The sequence below is a fragment of the Patagioenas fasciata genome, chromosome 3 (genome assembly GCF_037038585.1).
Source record: "Patagioenas fasciata isolate bPatFas1 chromosome 3, bPatFas1.hap1, whole genome shotgun sequence".
Lineage (NCBI taxonomy): Eukaryota > Metazoa > Chordata > Aves > Columbiformes > Columbidae > Patagioenas > Patagioenas fasciata.
In genome coordinates this window covers 47,376,443-47,383,518 of record NC_092522.1, presented here as the reverse complement: position 1 = coordinate 47,383,518, position 7,076 = coordinate 47,376,443, and the positions used below count along the sequence as shown (strand labels likewise).

Genomic DNA, 7,076 nt, shown 5'->3' with positions numbered 1-7,076 from the left:
CTGCAAGAGCCCCTCATGCTGCACCCGTACTCATCCTATTGCCCACCGCCCCTCCTTGAGGAAGAAGGGACACATGGGCCATCAGCACTTCCTAGGACATGGGGCTGCTCTGGAAATGTGTCTGATTTCCTACCAGGGACTGAGGAGCTTGAGAGCTGGGCTCCATCTCCTGCAGAGGGGGATGGGAACCCTGCCTCCATCACCAATAACAATTATGTGGGGAAACCTCTGTGCAGGGCTCCTCCTCTTCACTGCAGAGGAATGTTCCTATGGCTTACTAGTGCTATAGAAGTATTTAACTACCCGCATAGTCTTTTCTTTGTTGTTCTTGCTGGACCTAACTTCTAACTGGTACAAAACATGCTCTGTGTGTGTGTGTGTGTGTGTGCACATTTATATGTGTGCCCACAGAATATAAATGGGGCTTTGTATTAAAATCTGGAAAACTGGCATATGGAATGAAGGTATGAGGTGAGGAAGATACTCCCATGTCTACTTCAGTTTTGGGGGACTACATTTCATTTGAAGCCATTGCTGTCAAATTTGTGGCTCCATAAATGCTTTCTGGGATTGTGGGAACCTCAGTCTGAGTTTGCATGATGCTCCTGAACCAGGGTGGTCTTTCAAATGGAGAGAGATCTGGGAAAAGAAGGAGCTGAGCACATCTAAACCTCATATCGCTCACCACGCACGACCTCAGGAAACTGATGAACACAGTGGGCACCATTCCCACTGGGGGCAGCTCTGCTAACTCACTGGATTTGCACCAAGATGGCATTTGGCCCAAGGTGATCATGTGCAGCACTGGTTAGTGTGAGGTCAGGAGGCTGACAGGTCAGCACTGCCTCATCCAGAGGACCACGGTGTCTGCTCAGCTCAGAGTCTCAGTCTGACCCACTGCCAGCACCAAAGGAGGGTTGCTCCTGCCTGTGTCGCCCTCCACTGAGAAGCAGGAAAAACTCCTAGGGATGACATAAAAGTCACATAATGGGCTCAGCTTCTCTTCTGCCGGGAGAGGCTGCAGTGGCACGCAACCTGGAAAGAAGTAGGTTAATGCAACTGAGGTTCTTTCTCCTGAATTTTGTTTTATACCACGAGTTATATGTTTTGGCAGACTTTTTGATGAATAGGTCAGCAGGGTGTGGAAATGTATTCTAAAGCTTTCTGCATCCTTGCACATGCTTCTAGTTGCCGTGGGTTTTGCCTACTGCTTCACTTGGAAAGGTTTAAAAGAAAATGCAAATAGTAGGCAAAGGGCAGAGATAGGTTTTTGTAAATACTTTTGGCACAGATTTTAGCCATTCCCTTGTCATTCGTGAAACAACAGAAAGAACCCCCACTCAGCTGTGTATGATATGAAAATACTGGTTTCTTTGTTTACAAATGGTAAAAAAAAAAAAAAAAAAATGCAACTTTCTACATGCACCTCCAGATAGCATATACGAATATCCATTAAACTGTCTTTGCCTCAGAATGAGTACAGGGCAAGTATGGGAAGAATCTGGACTTTTTAATATCTTTTTCCAAAACTAGCATTAGTAACAAAAATATATTGTTTCATGTACTTCAAAAAGAGGTGAATGTTTCTGCATGCTGGGCTTTCAGGATCAAACTTCTACACCTGAAATATGAGAAAAATCATATGAGCAAAAGACTAAGAAACTTTTTTCAGATGTAACCGGATACACCCTCCGACAGACTGGAATATTTAAAATCCTCTTTAACCAACGGCATGTCAAGACATGCCTGCTTCGGACATTGTTAAGACATCCAGCCTCCATATTTTACATACCCTCCTAATTACATTCATATGTTTGGTTTAATATTTGACCTCTCTGTTGCAACAGAGTGCCAAGTAAAGCAGTCCTCCTCTTAGGCCTGATACAGGAGTTAAGCTGGAGAGAGTGGGGGATTAATGATCGTTGTTTCCTTCATACTAGAGTGACAAGCACCAATAAGCAGTACAACAAAATAAAAACATTTTAAAAATCCACAGTGCAAATGTGCATTTTTTAAATTTAAAGCACAGTCTGGACTATTTCTCTTTGCCTTGTTTTTTGGAGTTCTTTGGTGTTCACACCTCTAATGCTTCCTCCGTAATCTGGCAGCGCACCAGCTACCAGGTTTCAACTTCTCTTTATTGGGAAGAAAAGACTGTTTGCACAAAAATTACATCATTCCAGAGTGAGAAACTGACTCATCTCAGTTGTTAGTACTTTTGTCACTGAACCCAGTAGGCTCAGGTTCCCGGCACACTGGGAATGGCTTTACATGAAACACAGGGCTGCACAGGGTGGTGGAAACACTGCATAAGACACCAGCTGCACAGAAAAATCCACTGTTTTCTTCCCTCTTCTAAATCCTCTACGAAGCCCAAGCCAAAAATCACATCACTGTCAGCAAGAACAGGATTGGACCATTTACAGATACAGACATAAAACCAGATAAATGCGATTATTTGGTGCTAAATGTATGTGATTTAAAAGCATGTTATCAATGAGAAAAAGATCTGAAGGCACAGTGATTTCCTAAACGGTGTCCTTTGGACCATTGCTCTTGTTTTTGGGAAGGAAACAGCAATGGTGACAGAAAGACCAAAGGGCTGGCAGCCCTCACAACGTTGGATTTTGCTCCCAGCCCTTTCTGAAGCGAGACACAGGAGTTTTTCCTGAGTGTGGTCCGCAAGGCTGGATCACAGCCGCTCTGCCTTCAGCACATCAGGATTTCCAGATTCAAGACAATGCGTCTGGGATTTTTTGGGTGAGCTGCACTGCCTGTATGTTTTACTTGGACAGTCGGGTTTAAATACCATGGTGCTCTGCTCTCCTTTAGCACTGTTATTACAGCCTTCTTTGTGAAGCAAGAGGAGTAATCCTCATGTAAAAATAATAATATTGCAGACCTAGACAGCAGATGGTGTTATTAAATGCCTGGGCAAAGTCTAAGGTCATCATGCTCTAACAATTAACAAGTTATATTGTCTATCACTTAATAGGTAACCTCCTCATGTGGGATGTTTGCAAGACCAAGCAGAGTGGCAAGTGGTATCTTGTCCAAGTCCAGATAACACTTCCAGTTAAACAAATATTTGGCAACTGTTTTCTTGCCTAAATTTGTTGCTACCAACACACTGGATAAAAATAATATGATTCCATTTAACCTCCTAAATGATCCCTTCTTTAACCAACTACGTTAGGTTTTAACTAGATGGCAACAATTTGAGCACTCATTGATGGTTACCTGGCATATAAGTTAATTTATAAGAGCACAGAGAGGCAAATCCTCAGGCGATGTAAATCATTGTGAGTCTGCCGCAAGGTATGTCTCTGACTGGCTCCAGCAAGGTACCGTGAGTGTGAGGTGTGCTTGCTGACTGGCTTTTGCTGTCCACAGAGGTCTGCAGCTATGCAGCGTGTTTCTTCTTGCTCACGGGACCGCTCTCCTCAGGAAAGCTCGCATTTATCTGTGTTGATAAAGTTGAAATTGGACCTCAGTAATATGTGGCAGGACTGTCTTTGTTGCATCATCTAATAAAATTTTCAAGCAGAGCTCCCTCTAAGGATTAATTTTATATCATAACAACTCCACTTTATCAGTGTTTCCCTTGATAGTTGCCTAGCCTTCCCTGAACTTTACCTCTCAGTTGATGGGTGGCTATTTCACTTCTTTAATGGTACTCCCAGGTGTGAAAGTAACTTTGTGTATCTGCTCAGTTACCCATTTTTTCCTCAATTGTTTCTCCCCAGCTGGTACCACTTGGAGAGGTTGCCCAGGCCAGCTGCCCAGACCACCCTAATAAAGAGCCACAGCTGTTCCAGCCAAGCCAGGTTATATTATACTTTTGCCTGAGCAGGTCAGCTAGCTCCCACTGGCATGCTGGCATTCAGAAAGGCTGTTCCCCTGATGGGCAGCATGCCTTCTATTTTGCTCTTGCCTTCTTTTAGAAGTATAGGCAAGGCTGCCCGCTGCATTTCCAGGGGTGTAAACCCCTCCATCATCTCTTCTGGGCCTTCAAGGAAGCCATGGAAGCTAAGCATTGCTCTTTGGGGCAGGTCCTGGCTTTCGTTTAATTACTGTATAGTGGCAAGATGGGGAATTGAAGCAGCGTCCTGCCGCTGCCGATAGTTTCACACAATACTTTTCCTCCATGGTAATTGCTCTCCCGCTAGGATCCATGAACTTGAGAACAAAGTACGTTTTATTATTTACAAGGGTTAGATGACAAATACAAACAGATGGTACAAAGATGACTCCTAATGCATAGTGATCAAGAAATTTAATATTCATGGATAAAGGCCTGGAAGATTAAGTAAACAGATTCAGATATGCAGGGTAAAGTATCTCCTAACAATGCATAAAGTCAGCATGGCCTTTTGTGCCTTGTTACCACTTGGGTCCAGGCGATTAACATAAAAGAAAAGACTGGCCAAATTTTTCAGTCTTCTTCAAGTGCTCAACACTAGCCGCATCTTTGTAAGGCACCTCTTTGAAGGGGTTTTTGCAAGACTGAGAAAAAAAGCTTCCAATTTGCTGTTGAAGTGGGCTGCAAAGCCCGAGCGTGCTCCAGTCTCCTGTTGCTGCTGCCCTTACGTAAAGCAGCCTTACCTGAGTGACGCTGCTGTTTGAGCTGGGACTGGTCAGATGACTTACGATTACTCACATGAGCAAGGGTTGTGGCACTGGATTCTCACCGCACTGCTTTCCTGTTAATGATACTTCTCATGGCAGAAGCCAGGATCTCGCTGGTGCTGTTTTCACATGTAGTCATCTTGCAGAGGCAATTTCAACGCTGATGAATATTTCGAGTCAGGTCCTCAGCATGAATCATCCTGTCCTTCCAGATGACTTTTTCTTTCTGCTGTTTACATCAGAGGCAGGGAATTTTATGCTTTTTTGTGCCTGTGACTAAAGGAGTGTTTCATATGAGAAGCGATTTCCAAACTCACTTAAGTCATCCCTGTATGTATTTCCTTTTGTTGTTGTTGCTGCTCTCATTTTGAACGTGGGCAGCGAGGTGTTTCTAAGGCACTACTGACAGAGCACTGAACGTATAGCGAAAAAGAAAAGCAGGGGGAAGAGTTTATTGATGCATTTTGCTGGATTGTGCCCAAAAGTTTGCACTGCAACTTTGATCAGTCTTCCATTTTTCTTGTCCAGATCAGGTTGTTGAACAAACAGATTACCTGGGGTTTGGTCATCCTGTCACTTTAGGCGATCGCTCAGCCCCGGGAAGGTGTGCCCATGGAGTCAGACGCTGTGGCAACACCAGGACAGCAGCTCTGAGGTATGAGCCCCCAAGCCTTCTCCTACAAAAACCTCTTGCCAGGGCAATTTAGGGTCAGGATGCCACAGCCTATAGGTGAATGTGAGAAGCTAGGAGATGGAGTGGGGCTGGAGAAGGGTTGAGCTCCAAGCTGCAGCACACAAAGGATGGTGGAAGGCTGTCTGTGGACTTGGAGGTGAGCTCTCCCCCTGGCACTGCACCACTATAGCTCCAGGAGGAAAAATGACACTCCAAACTCAAGAAAAGGCACTGCTGTTTGGCTGCTCTATTTTCATCCCCCTTCTGTAGCTGTAGCCACCAGAGCTATTCCTATGGCTGCTTCCCAAATCACTGAAGACATCAGGTACCTCTGGATGCTCTTTCTTAGGATCTTGGTGCTCTGCCGTGTTTTCTCCACAGCACCCATCAGTGCCCTGGAAATGGTATCAGGTACTTGAATCCTTGTGAAGAATGCCATATGAGGAAAGATGTGTTTATTGCCATGACTCCAAGTCTCAGATTTCCAGGGAGGCCACAGTGCTGCACAAGGAAGTCATGCTGCTCACAGCAGCAGGGGCAGAACATCTCCATGTCTGGTATCTGCTTGGAAATTTGGCTCTGTGGATGCCTTTGGTTCTTATGGGTATGCAAACTGGAATGTGGCCCAGGATAGATGGCAGAGAAACCTGCCCTGCAAATAAAAGCCTTTGTTAAGATGAGTTCCATCTGCACATGATTTCATCAGCTCCACAAAATGTACAGGACATTCATATGGTGAAATAGGCAGAGCTCCTGTTCCGAGAGAGAAAACCCTTCTGTCTGATTTTCCACAGGAGTCTGTTGCCAAACGAGGAAGTGCAACCTTCTGTGACGCTGTTGCTGCTCTTAACCATGGGATGGGACAGGCATTGGGACTGTGCTAACACCATCATAAAAATAACGTGCATGGAGAAGTGTCAGAAGAGCACCCCCCAAAAAAAGTGGCATTGCACTCTTCTTTGCCTTCTTTTCCTTAAACATGGAGATGCTTAAAGAAGCGTAAGTACAATTCAGGCCAGCTAACGAGCAGTCCACAGTGCTGAAACACTCCTGCCATCCAAGCCAGCTCCCTGCCAGCAATTTCATTTACCATATGTTTGGTGTGGTTTTTGGCAGAGTCAGCCTGAGGATTTTTTTGGGCAGGCCTGCAAAACAGTTTTTCCCTGCCTCCACCCAAACGTGAGCAAGTCCTGTCTGCCACCGTCACACTGTTGTGCAGGGCCAGCCTGGCTGTTTTGGGCAGAATTAGTCAGAGGGGCCTCTGGAAAAAAAGCCCAAGGAGGACAGATTCATTTTCTGTAAGAGTATTTGTGTTAAGGACACTGTAGGAAGACAACTTCTTCAGCTTCACACCCAGTCGCTATTTTAGCTACTTTTCCTATCATGCAGCAATATCCCAGCAATCACCACCTTTTTTTCTTGCTGGAAAGGCAGCCTGAGGAGGCTACAAACAGCAGTAAACACAAATGGGAGCCCCAGCAGAGTTGGCAGTACCCAACAGCAGGCCACCGATGCGTTTTCCTGCAGCCACCTCATTTTTCTGTTTTGGTTTCTATTTCTTTGCTGCAGGCATCTAGTAGGTTCGCAGAGGAAGCCACCGAGGTACAAGCCAGGGCAGCCCCCAATGCCGGCCCTGCCTGTGCAGCCCGAAAGCTCAGCTCAGGGCAGTGGCAGTCATCCCAGTGTCCTCATGGGCACCAGCTCAGCCACTCAGTGACAACACTGCTGGGTAAGAAGGCTCATGGCTTTCTCAGGGAAGGAAAAGGGAGGGTTG

General features: G+C 45.5%; 1 long non-coding RNA gene across 2 annotated transcripts; it reads left to right on the top strand.

Annotated features, from left to right (window-relative positions):
* The first annotated feature begins 2,652 nt into the window (after positions 1-2,652).
* LOC139827718 (uncharacterized) lies at positions 2,653-6,468 on the top strand. Of its 2 annotated transcripts, none has more exons than XR_011738636.1 (3): positions 2,653-2,760; positions 5,158-5,284; positions 6,097-6,468. It is a non-coding gene; the product is annotated as an uncharacterized lncRNA (long non-coding RNA). The 2 variants fall into 2 exon arrangements; XR_011738635.1 differs by having other exon boundaries at positions 5,684-6,468.
* The last annotated feature ends 608 nt before the right edge of the window (positions 6,469-7,076 follow it).